We start from the raw sequence: 12,931 nt of genomic DNA on the forward strand, positions 1-12,931 counted from the left end.
TCCAGGATCACAGAACAACTTGGTTTGGCAACTATTTTCTGTGTATTAGTATCATCCTAGCTGCTCTAATAAACACCCCCATCCCAGTGACATGATAGACTTTTCTTGCTCACAGGACAGAGTTCCTGGTTGGTCAATGAGCCTTCCACTAGGTGATTCAGGGACCCAGGCTTCCTCCTTAATGTGGTGACACCTTTTCCTAGAACTCAGAATCATCTGCTTTCATCTGGATGAGGGAATAATTTGGAGGCTTGTACATTGAAGGTTTTCATGGGCCAGGCCAGAAGTGGCCCATGTCACTTCTGCCCATGTCCCACTAGTCAAGCCTCAGTCCCATGTCATGCCTAACCACAGGGAGGCCGGGAGCTGTTGCCTGGCTCTGTGCCCAGGAGGAAGAGAAAGGCTGGTGAGCAGCTGGCCAGGTGTTGGTGCTTGGGCTGGAAGCTGCATGGGCAGAGAAGAATGGGACAGCAGACCTGCCCTCCTAGAGCTCACAGTCTGGTGTTGCAAGGTGGGGATGGGGGAGCAACAGCAAACACAGGTCACTTATATCCTCAGCTTGAGGTTCAGAATAAGGACCATCTTTTTGCACCCCCATCCCATTGATCACCAGAAGTCCACTTACTTCTCACAAGAGAGAACTCCCATGCCAGTATAAGTTCGAGACCAAGACTCCCAGTGTCCTTCCTAAGTCAGTCCAAAAGGTCCTGGTTTCTTCTTTTTTTTTTTTTTTTTTCCAGACAAAGTCTCGCACCGTCACCCCTGCTAGAGTGGGGTGGCACAGTCTTCGCTCACTGCAACCTCTGCCTCCTGGGTTCAAGCTATTCTCCTGCCTCAGCCTCCCAAAGTGTTGGGACTACAAGCGTCAGCCACCACGCCCAGCCAGCAGTCCTGGTTTCTAAAAGATTGCAGAGAAGAAGCTGGAAGGTCTGGTTTATTTCCTGAAAGGTCCTATTCATCCTATTCTCTGTTTCAAGCCCCACAGTATTTCCTTTTTGAGGGGAAAGGTGGGTGGCTCTTTCCTGAGTTTCATGTCATTAGATAATGCCACAGGCCTGAGATCCCAACAAAACAGCACTTAAGAGAGGACATAGCTTAGTTCACACACACACACAGACACGTACACTTTTTTTTTTTTTAGGACAGTCTCACTCTGTCCCCCAGAGTTCTCATCAAGCCTGTTTCTCCAGTTTCTCTGTCAATTGCATGAGCTACCCGATACTTTTACAAACCACTCCTTCAGGTTAGCTGGAGTCCGTGCTTGTGACCAGCAGTCAAGCTCCCTGACTGGTGTCATCTTTGTCTTGTAGTCAACCCACTCCCATTTCCCTTCACTACCAGCTTCCCCAGGGCCACCCCAGACCCAGATGGGTCCACCACCTTCCACCCTCAAGGGAAAGGCCGCGACTCCCACCACCTGCCTCCAGGAGATGTCTGAGCAAATCTCTAATTAACCTGTCTTTTCACACTCCTTCAATATTCAGAGTCCTCAAGAGGGCTGTGGACAGAACCAACGTAATTGGTATACTCTGTGATGCTAGATATTTTATTTGATGCATTTAAAAATATGATCCTGAGAGGTTTGGCACAGTGGCTCATGCCTGTAATCCCTGCACTTTGGGAGGCCAAGGCGGGTGGATCACTTGAGGTCAGGAACTCAAGACCAGCCTGGCCAACATGGCAAAACCCTGTCTCTACTAAAAATACAAAAATTAGCTGGGTGTGTGGTGTGTGCCTGTAATCCCAGCTACTCAGGAGGCTGAGGCAGGAGAATTGCTTGAACCCGGGAGGCAGAGATTGCAGTGAGCCGAGATCGCACGCTCCAGCCTGGGCAGCAAGAGCGAAACTCCATCTCAAAAAAAAAAAAAATCCTGAGAAAGGGTCCACAGGCTTCACTTGATGCCAAAGGGGTCGAGGGCACGAAAAAGGTAAGGATCGCTTGGGACTGCAGCCTCCCAAAGGCTCCACAACAAGCACCCCTCTGGCCTTGTGAGACCCCTACTGGTTTGGCGGCCAACCCACCCTCCCCCCACCATTCCTTCTCAAAAGCACTTGCTCCTTTTGAGACCAGCTCCTCTCCCCACTCTGTCTAGGCAGGTGGTCCCTGCAGTTGTCACGTGTCCTCATGTTGCCATATGACCTCATGTTACAGGAGTTGGCACATGACCTCACCCTCCAGCCATAGCTACTGGCTCAGGAGGGGTGGGCTGCTGGCCCAAGCCAGGCCAACCAGGTCCTTTCCCGCAGCTGTTTTTGGTTTCGTTTTAAACTGGAACTTGGGGGAAAACAGTTATACTCTCCCTGGTGAGGCCTTTGGAGCTGAGAGCTGTCTTGTTTTCCACAAAGTAGGGGAAGCCAGTTGAGTAGCAGAAGGATGCTGACGGGGAGAGGAGAGGTGGGGAGAAGAGAGGAGTGGGGGAAGGGAGGGAGCTGGCTGTCCATCCATCTGGGGTCTGGCCGTGGCCCTGCCCTCCTGGCAGTATGGTTATTTATTGCCTCCTTGAGTTCCCCGCTTCTTGCCCCAGTTAATTGGAAATGGAGTTTGCCACTGCCTGTCTTGTTCTGCTGAATCCCAGAGTCTGCACAGAGCCGGGCACATAGTATGTGTATAGCTAACATCTGTGAACAAGTGACTATACAAACACAGGCATAGGAAAAAAATGTACAAGGTCCAGAGGAGAGAGGAATTAACTCTCCATGGGGGGATGTCAGGAACTGCTGGGGTGGGAGGAGACATTCAAAGATGAGAGGAGGTTTCTGGATGGCTACGGCGGGGGAAGATAGGGAGGGACGGTAGTTGAGGCTAAAGAAAACAGCTGGGACTAGATTGAAAAAAGGCTTAACGATCAGACTGGAAATGAGGACTTCACAACTTGTGGCTGAACTAGGTCTAAAGCCCAGGTGTTTCTAAAAATAGCCAGAGCTCGGGTTGGGCACGGTGGCTCATGCCTATAATCCCAGCACTTTGGGAGGCGGGCAGATCACCTGAGGTCAGGAGTTTGAGACCAGCCTGACCAACATGGTGACACTCCATCGCTACTTTAAAAAAAAAAAAAAAAAGCCGGGTGTGGTGGCAGGTGCCTATAATCCGAGCTACTCTGGAGGCTGAGGTGGGAGAATTGCTTGAACCCTGGAGGCAGAGGTTGCAGTGAGCTGAGATCACGCCACTGCACTCCAGCCTGGGCAACAGAGCAAGACTCTGTTTCAAACAACAACAACAAAAAATGGCCAGAGCTCCACGCAGAGTGTCATCCACGGACGTGAAGACGTGGGTGCCTGCACCCTCTCCGTGTCTCCTCACCCCTAGAAATCCTGCTATTGAGAAAACCCGGTTCTGCTCCTGCACTCCGAACAACTCTCCTGAAACTGCCCTCACAGGGGGCACTGTGAAGCCTCCCTGTGGCTGGGTCCAGCCAAACCCTTTTCAGTCCTGATTCTTCCTGACCTTTCTGCTGCCTTCTACATTCTGACCTTGACCCACACTGTTCCTTCCCAGTGGCTCCTCTGTCCCTCTGTGTGTCTCCCTTTCCTGGGGCCATAACTGTACCTTAGAAGTTGGTGGCCTCCCAGTGTCTGTGCTGGGTCCTCTCCTGGCTCTATGTCCATGCTGTACAACTTCATCCATTCTTGTGGCTTCAGAGACTACTTAGAGATGGGACTTCTAACCTTCTGCTTCCTGTCAGCTCCAGACCCAGTTATCCAGTGGCTGGACCTTCACCTCCAGGCTTCCCCATGGGCCTTTAGACTCAGACACATCCCAAACCAGGTTCATCCTCTTCCCCTCATTATGATACACACAGCTCTTTCCCATTCAGGCTCCCCATGAGGACCGGATTCCTAGCCACAGTGAAGGCAGAAGGAAACAGGCTCAGAGAGGGACAGCTCGGAATCACACAGGTGAGTCCACCTAACGCCAACTCCACACCGTTTGATTAGGACTCAGGATGGGGCAATACTTTTCACCTCTGACCCCCGGGCCTCCCGGGGCCAGGGCAGTAAATGTTGACCAGATCGATTTCTGCCACGCCTGGAAGTCAGCGGTCAGCTGCTGACCACACTGTCAATTATTCAGGCGCCCTGGCATTTCACCGAGAGCCACGGTTTAACTAAAATACAGCTCCATTGTCCTCACACCCCCAACTTGCTCTCAGAGGCCTGGGCGCGGGTGGACAGCCAGGGCACCTCCCCGGGCAGCCAAGTACACATATGCCCCAGCCCCTCACTCCCCTTCCCAACTCACAGATCAGACCAGACTGGAGCTTCCCGGCCCTCAAATCCCTTGGAGGAGGTCCTGGACTGAAAGGGCTGAAGCCCTGAGGGCAGAACTGGGACGAGTCACCAGAAGTTACCTGAGGCAGGTTTTGGTTCTACCGTTCTGCAAGACCCAGACTCTTCTTTCTGTCTTTTTTTTTTTTTTTTTAAATAGAGTCTCTGTTGCCCAGGCTGGGGTGCAGTGTCACGACCTCCTGGGTTCAAGTGATTCTCCCACGTCAGCCTCATGAGCAGTTGATACCCAGACTTTTCTTATCACCAGACAAAAACAGACACTCGGGGAGGCAGGGAGCTAGTCATCCACACAGGTGTGTGACCATGCGGGTGGACTATCATTAGGAAGGCTATCTATCTATGGGGAGCGTCAAGGGCTGTTGATGGTAACAACTAGATTTTTAAATGTGCTTCACAATTCACCGTGCTGGTGGGGCATTGTGGCTCACACCTGTAATCCTTTGGGAGGCTGAGGTGGGTGGATGGCTTGAGCCCAAGAGTTCAAGACCAGCCTGGGCAACAAAGCAAGACCCTATCTCTATAAAAATACTTAAAAATTAGCTGGATGTGGTGGCGCATAGCTGTGGTCCCAGCTACCTAGGAGGCTGAGGTGGGAGGATTGCTTGAACCTGGGAGGTTGAGGCTGAAGTGAGCTATGATCATGCCACTGTACTCCAGCCTGGTGACAGAGCAAGACCCTGTCTCAAAAAAAAAAAAAAAAAAAATTCACAATGCTCTCAATGACATATGTCATCTTGCAGCCTCAAGTCTTTTTTGGAACAAGGTGGTGCATAAATAAAGACACATTCATTCGACAGTCATTACTGAGCTTGCCAGGCACTTTGCTAGGTGCTGCAAAGTGAGGTAAGAATACAGATTTGACCCTGGCCTCGGGTGATAACAGTACTGAATGCCACTAGTAAAGGGACCTGCCATGTATCAGGGATGGCAGGTTCTAAATACCCCATGTATTTAGAACCCCGTGTATTAATACCCCATGTATTTAATACCCCATGTATTAATGTGTGCTTCAACACACATTATCCTTACAACAACCCTGACAAGCAGCTGCCGGCATTGTCTCCTTTTTTTTTTTTTTTTTTTTTGAGACTAGATCTCACTCTGTCACCTAGCTACAGTGCAGTGATGCAATCGTGGCTCACTGCAGCACCAACCTCCCAGGCTCAAGTGATCCTCCAGCCTCAGCCTCCTGAGTAGCTGGGGCCACAGGTAGGTGCCATCGTGTCTGGCTAATTTTTGTATTTTTAGTAGAGATGGGGTTTCACCAGGTTGCCCAGGCTGGTCCTGAACCCCTGGGCTCAAGTGATCTGTCTGCCTCAGCCTCCCAGAGTACTGGGATTACAGGTGTGAGCCACTGTGCCCTGAGTGTTATTTCCATTTTAGACAAGGAAAGATTTTACAGACGAGGCACAGAGAGGTACAAAGAGATGCCCAATGTCACACAGCCTGTGTAAACTGAGCAGAATTTGAGCCCAGGCTTCAGATTTCAAGCCCCCGCTCTCAGTCTCTGCTCAAAGTCATGTGAAGGAGGTCAGTAGACATTACGTAGATGATCATGTAAGTAAGATCTAAAGACAGAACCATGGAGGAAAGATCGCAGGGAGTATAACAGGGAGGACTGCTCTATCCAGGATGTGGGTTGCGGGAGGGGGTGAGAGTCGGAGAATGATTAGAAGGGTCCTGTAAGCTGAAGTCTTCAGGAAGAGGAGTTTGCTGGGGGAAGGGACCAGGGAAGGCGCATTCCAAGCAGCGAGAACTGCAAGTATGGAGACTCTGAGGCTTCAGCCCTGTCACCAGGACCCCCTCGGAGCCTGGCCACAGGGAGCCGGCAGCCAGTGGCACAGGGCTGTGCTTCAGCTGCGCCCACTTCCTCTCTGTCTGCCGGCTTTATTTTTAGATCTCTTACTTTCCGATGCCATGAGTGGGCCAGCAAGGCCTGGGCCTTCCTCATCAGATTGTTTATGTTCTACCCCATCGGTGTCTCTATCACGCCCCCTCCCCTCCCAGGCGTGATCTGCAGGCCTGATTGGAAGCCCTGGTTTCTTCTCTGATGTTGTTATTGACTACTCCACTCCTGTGACTGGGGCCACTGGGTCTCCCCACCTCACCCTTCTGCCTGCTTTCTCTCCTTCTTCCCATCAGCTCAATTCCACTCCACTCCAACGATCCTATCTGTGCCAGACACTGGGCTGAGCGCTGACAAGACAGACCTAAAGGACACAAGGGTCTTTGGCATCACATGTGCTAGAATCCAGGTCAGCATGGATGATTCATAGTGCAAACTGAGACAGGTGTGAAAGTGAAAGGGTGCTGTTAATAATTATTGGTGATTAATAATGCCAGCACCACAGTGCAAGCCCAGGCAACTGAGAAACATGGTCACCCAAGTTCATTAGGACAGAAAAATGAGGAGAGATTTGTCCAGTGGAGGACAAGTGGAAGGGAGTCTTGGCAGGAGGCCAACATGTGTTAATATTTGGCAAGTTTGGGGGGAGAATGGTGAGTTCATGGTGGTAATAACCTGAGACATGGGTCTTTATACCCCAATCCTGAGCCATGGAGAAAGGAAGGAAGGGGAGTCCAGCTGGATTCCAGGTGGGAAAATGTAGACAGTTTAATATGGCTAGCACAGAGTGACAAAAACCTTGCAGTTCTGCCACCTCTGCATCCATGGCAGGCATCACCAATTGATCACCGCATTCTCCTTCCCACTGAACCCTGATTCAACCTCACAGCCCTCAACACAGTGCTCTGGGGCCAGTCATTACCAAATGTCACACTGTGTGTACCTAGGTGGAGATGAGGGTGGAGATCACATCAAGAGAAGCCTAGAATTTGAGAGTAAGAAGTTGAAATATGATTCTCTGGGTAATAGAGAGCCATCAGACACGAAGGGGAATGATGAAACTAAGACTAAGGCTTAGGAAGGTCACTGCCAGTGGAGGGGAGGAACTTGGGCAGGGAAACCAGTGAGGCCCGTGCCAATGTCCAGGCCATGAACCTGAACCTGAACCAGGAGCAGAGAAGTAGGGCCTGATGACCGAGGAGGTGTTGTGGGACAGGAAAAAGGAGAGGGCAGTTAGGATGACTCCCTGATTTCTGGATGTCTTACCCTGTGTCTGGGAAGATGCTGTGGGCAAGGCTGGTGTAAAGGCACAATGGGAGGTCCTGATAGGGATCTTCTGTTCCAGAGGTCACCAGTGAGAGCCACCCTGAGATTCTGTGCCCCCAGGGGGAGAAAGGCCAAATCGGTCTGGTTGAGTTTTACCCTGAGAGACACCAGAATTTGCACACATACACCTTTTCAGACATAAAAATGTCTTCTCTACCCCTCAGAACTCTGCAGAGCAGGGGAGACTTGATCTGCTGACCAAGTCTAGGGGTGACTGTAAGAAGGGGGACTCACATGTCATTCCCTGGCCAGACATCTGCTCAGCCCCAGGGCCACCAGATGGGGTTGTGGAGAGCAGTGCCAGGGAAAGGCCCCTGGGTTTCCAGTTCCTGGGAGACATGGAGGTCTGGGAGCAGAAGCTATGGGAGGTAAGACTCAGGGGCTGCAGATTCTTGAACCCATGCTGGCACCTTTTAACATGGGTCCAAGAATCTCAACGTAAGGGAGGGGTGTGGTGCAGGGGCCGGCCAAGGATTAACTGGAGGGTGTCAACTGTCTGGGGAGAAACCACCAGTGCCTGAGGAAGGGGCCTGGAATTGAGTCCCTGATCAGTGGGGCCTGTAGGGGCCTTCACCTACAACCGCCAGGCGCCAGGCTTTGAGCTCAGCCCACCATAGCCATGGCTCACAGAAGGGGAACCACACAATCTTCTAGCCAAGGGTCAGTCCAGAGACAGCTGTGTCCTTTCTTCTCCCCAAGCCCTAACCCTAGGGGTGAGCCCAGAGAAGGGGTGTGTGTATGTATGCGTGACCTTTGAACTCCCCAAACACACACACACTCACACTTCAAGCCCTTAGAGCTCCCAGCCCAGCTTGCCTTACAGAGGAAGATGAAAATTTTGAGACAAATCTGAACCTGAAGGTTTTTTGTTGTTGCTTGTTTTGTTTTGTTTATTTGTTTTTGAGGCAGAGTTTCGCTCTTGTTGCCCAGGCTGGAGTGCAATGGCGTGATCTCGGTTCACTGTAACCTCTGCCTCCTGGGTCTGCGATTCTCTCGCCTCAGCCTCCCAAGTAGCTGAGATTACATGCACGTGCCACCACGCCCAGCTAATTTTTGTATTTTTAGTAGAGACAGGGTTTCACCATGTTGACCAGGCTGGTCTCGAACTCCTGACCTCAGGTGATTTGCCCGCCTCGGCCTCCCAAAGTGCTGGGATTGCAATATGAGCCACATGCCCGTCCTGAGCCTGAGGTTTTAAAATTACCAGGTCTTAACTAGAATAAGATTGTTCTTATAGCCAAAACCATCTGAAAGAAATGGAACCCAGGTGTGGTCAAAGACATGTAACTCCCAACCAGGCAGAGGGCTTCATGCCATCCTGTTGGTGGCAGTTACTGGAAAAATAAAATTGTGTCATAATTGGAAATGTAAGAGCTGAGGTCCTCAGCTGTTTATAAAGTAAATACAAAAGCAAGCGTGGATTTGAATGGGGAAAGATGTTGGAGATAAGGGCAGAATGAGGTTTTGTTGAGAAGTTTTAGACAGAGGGACCCAGGAAGGTCTGACACCATCTTTCCCTTCATTCTTCCCTACGCAGTCCCCAAGGAGCCATCTCTGCAGGGAACAGACTATTGAAGGAAACAGTTCCCTGTGCTGTTGGTTGGGTTTCTGTCCTCTGCCTCATGCCCTCTCTAGGTTGACTTAAAGCTCAGGGTGGCCTCTCCCTCCAAGGCCAAACCGAATCTCAGGATCCCCTCACCTTGCATTTTCCCGGGGAGCAGGGTCCATCACGGTGGGAAGGCAGCCGAGAGGGAGAGCCCAGATTGGATGGAAAGGAAGGAGAGCACCAGCATGAGGCAGGGAGGCGTGAGGCCAAGGGTGGGGTCGGATTCTTGGGAAGCTGGCTCAGGCAGGGGGCTTGAGGCCTAGGGCGTTGCTCTCCCTTCTGCGGGCGGGGGTGGGGGGGCGAAGAAAGGAGCACTTGTCACCTTTTGCTCCCTATCCCTAGGGTGGCAGAAGAATTCAGTTTGGGACCCCCTGAATTTGAGGGTCTGTGGCACAGCATGGGGTGAAGGATGCCAGATCAGGGGCTCCCAGGAGAGAACTCTGGGAAGAAGCTGGAACTCTGGGAGTCGTCAGGAGGCAGGTGACACTGTAAGCCTCGGAGGGAGAGCATAGAGGGAGAGAAGCGGCAGCAAGAAGAACGGAGCCTTGGAGAAGCCAACACCGAGGGAAGGGAGGAAAACTAGGAACTCACCTAAGAGCCCCACAGCTGCCAGATCCGGCTCCTGACTGTCTTCCGGGCCAGACCTCCCCTCTGGCAGCAGACAAGATGCATCTCTCACCAAGCCTGCTGCTCTGGGAAACCTAATGGCTTTTGAGTCTGCCCAGGTGGGCAGCGGGACAAGTTTACCTCCCTGCTTCCTGCCATCTCCCTCTTCCCAGCTCTGGCTGCTGCTCCCGCCACCTCTGAGGCAGCCCCTCCAGGCCCGCGCCGCCCTCCCAGTCCAGGCCCAGCGTTCCAGACTTTCTCCTCATCAGAGTTTACCAGCCTGCTCTCATTCCCTCCTCCCTGTCCCTTGCCAAGTTCTGCCTGGCTCTCTGCCCCTCTCTTCCCTTCTCTTTAGAACAGGAGCCAATTGAGGCCTGTCTTCAGAGTCAGCTCCACACCAAGCCCTGGGACCCTTCCCCTAATGGCAGCAAAGCCAGCCCAGGATCTGGGAGCCAGCAACAAGGTAGCCCTTAGAAGTTCATTTGACTGTCCTTATGCCCCAGTACCAATAAGAAGGTTTTCGCTCTGGGTCAGAAACTGAGACCCAAGGACTCCAAGCCCCTCTCTGGCCTTTTTCTTGCATATACCATCAGCCCACCCCATGCCAAACATACCCTAGAGTCTTCATCCTCCAACTCCAGCCCAAGGGGAGGCATGGGGGTGTAGAGGGGTAGCTGATGTTCCCAGGGTTTGGAGCATCAGTTTACCATCTTTGTGTAATCCATTTGTCATCTGGGCCTCCCTTCCTCTTGACTATTTCAAAAATATCAGTTCAAATGCATATTTCACACCCTATGGAAGTGCAACGCTGTCCCCAATATTTCGGAGAGTTCTGGAATGGCTTGCCTTTTCACATTCCCCTCTGCATCAGAGCTGTGGCTTCTGCTAAATTCGTTTAGTGTCTGGCTTGGGCTGCTGACCCAGGCCTGCTCTTTCATTTTGACACAGCTCTAACTGAGACGTGGAACTCAGCCAGCACCTTCCTCTATTTCACCAGAAACCCATCTCAGAAGGTATTTGTGTATAAAGCAGGCAGAGGGAGATTTAGGGAGGTCAAAAGGATGGTTTTAAGAAGTGCTGCAATTCATACACCTTTCAACAAACACTGGACAATCCTGTTCCTAAAAGTTCTTTTGTGGCTGGGCGCGGTGGCTCATCCAACACTTTGGGAGGCCAAGGTGGGCAGATCACCTGAGGTCAGGAGTTCGAGACCAGCCAGGCCAACATGGCGAAACCATAGCTCCACTAAAAATACAAAAATTAGCTGGGTGTGGTGGCAGGTGCCTGTAATCCCAGCTACTCAGGAGGCAGAGGCAGGAGAATCACTTGAACCCAGGTGGCAGAGGTTGCAGTGAGCTGAGATCGCACCACTGCACTCCAGCTTGGGCGACAGAGAGAGACTCCATCTCAAAAAAAAATACAAATAAAAAATAAATAAAAGTTCTTTTGTTAACTCCCCCTTCAGGAAGTTTTCCCTGGCTCCTTTACCTCCCACGGTGCCACAACTCCCAGCCTCCTCAGGCTTTTTCCTTCATCCTTTGTGCATTTCTCTCCCTTGATAGGCAAGACAGTGCCGTGGTTAAATGCAAGGGTTCTGCTCCCACATGACCTGACTGTGAACCTGGCTCTGCTTTATTTATTTATTTATTTATTTATTTATTTATTTTTGAGATGGAGTCTCACTCTGTCGCCCAGGCTAGAGTGCAGTGGCACCATCTCCACTCACTGCAACACCCCCTCCTGGGTTCAAGCGATTCTCCTGCCTCAGCCTCCTGAGTAGCTGTCATTATAGGTACCCGCCACCATGCCTGGCTAATTTTTTTTGTATTTTTAGTCGAGACAGTGTTTCATTATGTTGGCCAGGCTGGTCTTGAACTCTTGACCTCGTGATCCACCCATCTCAGCCTCCCAAAGTGCTGAGATTACAGGCGTGAGCCATCGCGCCTGGCCTGGCTCTGCATTTTATCAGTTGTATGATCATAGGAGAGTTGCCTAACCTCTCTGAACCTTAATTGCATCTGCAAGTGAGGATAATCAAAGTTGAAGATAGTAGGGTTGGTGGTGAGGATTTCATAAAACAGCTATGGGAAACACTTAACAGAGCGCCAGTTCCATCATGTTAGCTGTTGTTGCTGTTGTTGTTCACCCCTTCAAATTCTTCCCATACCCTTTCCCTAATCCTGCCTGTCTTTGCCTATTCAAACCCATGAAGAGGCAGGGTGTGGTGGCTCACACCTGTAATCCGAGCACTTTGTGAGGCCAAGGCAAGAGGATCACTTGAGGCCAGGAGTTCCAGACCAGCCTAGGCAACATTGCGAGACTTGCTTCTCTCTCTCTCTCTCTCTCTATATATATATATATGTGTGTGTGTATATATATCATATTTAATATAATTTTATAATATATAAATATATATATTATTTTAAAATACAAGCCCATGAAGAGCTGAGAAACAGGAGGTTTCATTGCATAGGACTGGCCCTCCTAGTTGAGATTGTAAATGGACTCTGTCACTGTCACATGTAAATGGGCTTGACAGGGACTTCACATTGGTGGATGCTAAAAAAATGTCATGCCCTTCCTTCCTCTTTCTCTGTACCTTCCAACCCCCATCCTCACAGGGTTGAAAGCAAACAGCCATGACCAACAGCAGGGGAATCGGCTGGACTTTGCCAAACTATTTCCAGCCGAAAGAGGTGTGCTGTCTTTAAGGGGTTTTTATGTAAGCCTGGAGTTACTGGGGCCATCTTTTCTACCTCATGGGAAAAGCTAACAAATAATGAAGCCAACACAAAGAAAACCAAAAAGTGTCTTTTTTTTTTTTTTTTTTGAGATAGGGTCTCATTCTGTCCCTCACACTGGAGTGCAGTGGCAAACTCCTGGACTCAAGTGACCCTCCCGCCTCAACCTCCCAAGTACCTGGAACTACAGCCATGAGCCACCACCACATTCAGCTAAAAGACAATATTTTGGTGATATTATTCGAAGCCTTAGATCCAGCCATACCTGAATTCATCCCCTGAGTTTTCCAATTATATAAACCAATACATTCCCCTTTTCTTGTTTAAATTTAATCTGAGTTTCTGTCATGTAAAAATTGAATGAATCTTGACTAATAGAGAATTTCAACTAAAAATGGAGGTTATTATTAAAGCAAAGGGGAAAGTCATGGACTCCTGCTGTAGGAAGAATAACCAGAAGTCACAGGAATGAGAAGGTTGCTTCTGCCTCCATTTCTCTCTCTCTCTCTCTCTCTCTCT

The sequence above is a fragment of the Rhinopithecus bieti genome, unplaced genomic scaffold (assembly GCF_001698545.2).
Source record: "Rhinopithecus bieti isolate Rb0 unplaced genomic scaffold, ASM169854v2 scaffold_7967, whole genome shotgun sequence".
NCBI lineage: Eukaryota > Metazoa > Chordata > Mammalia > Primates > Cercopithecidae > Rhinopithecus > Rhinopithecus bieti.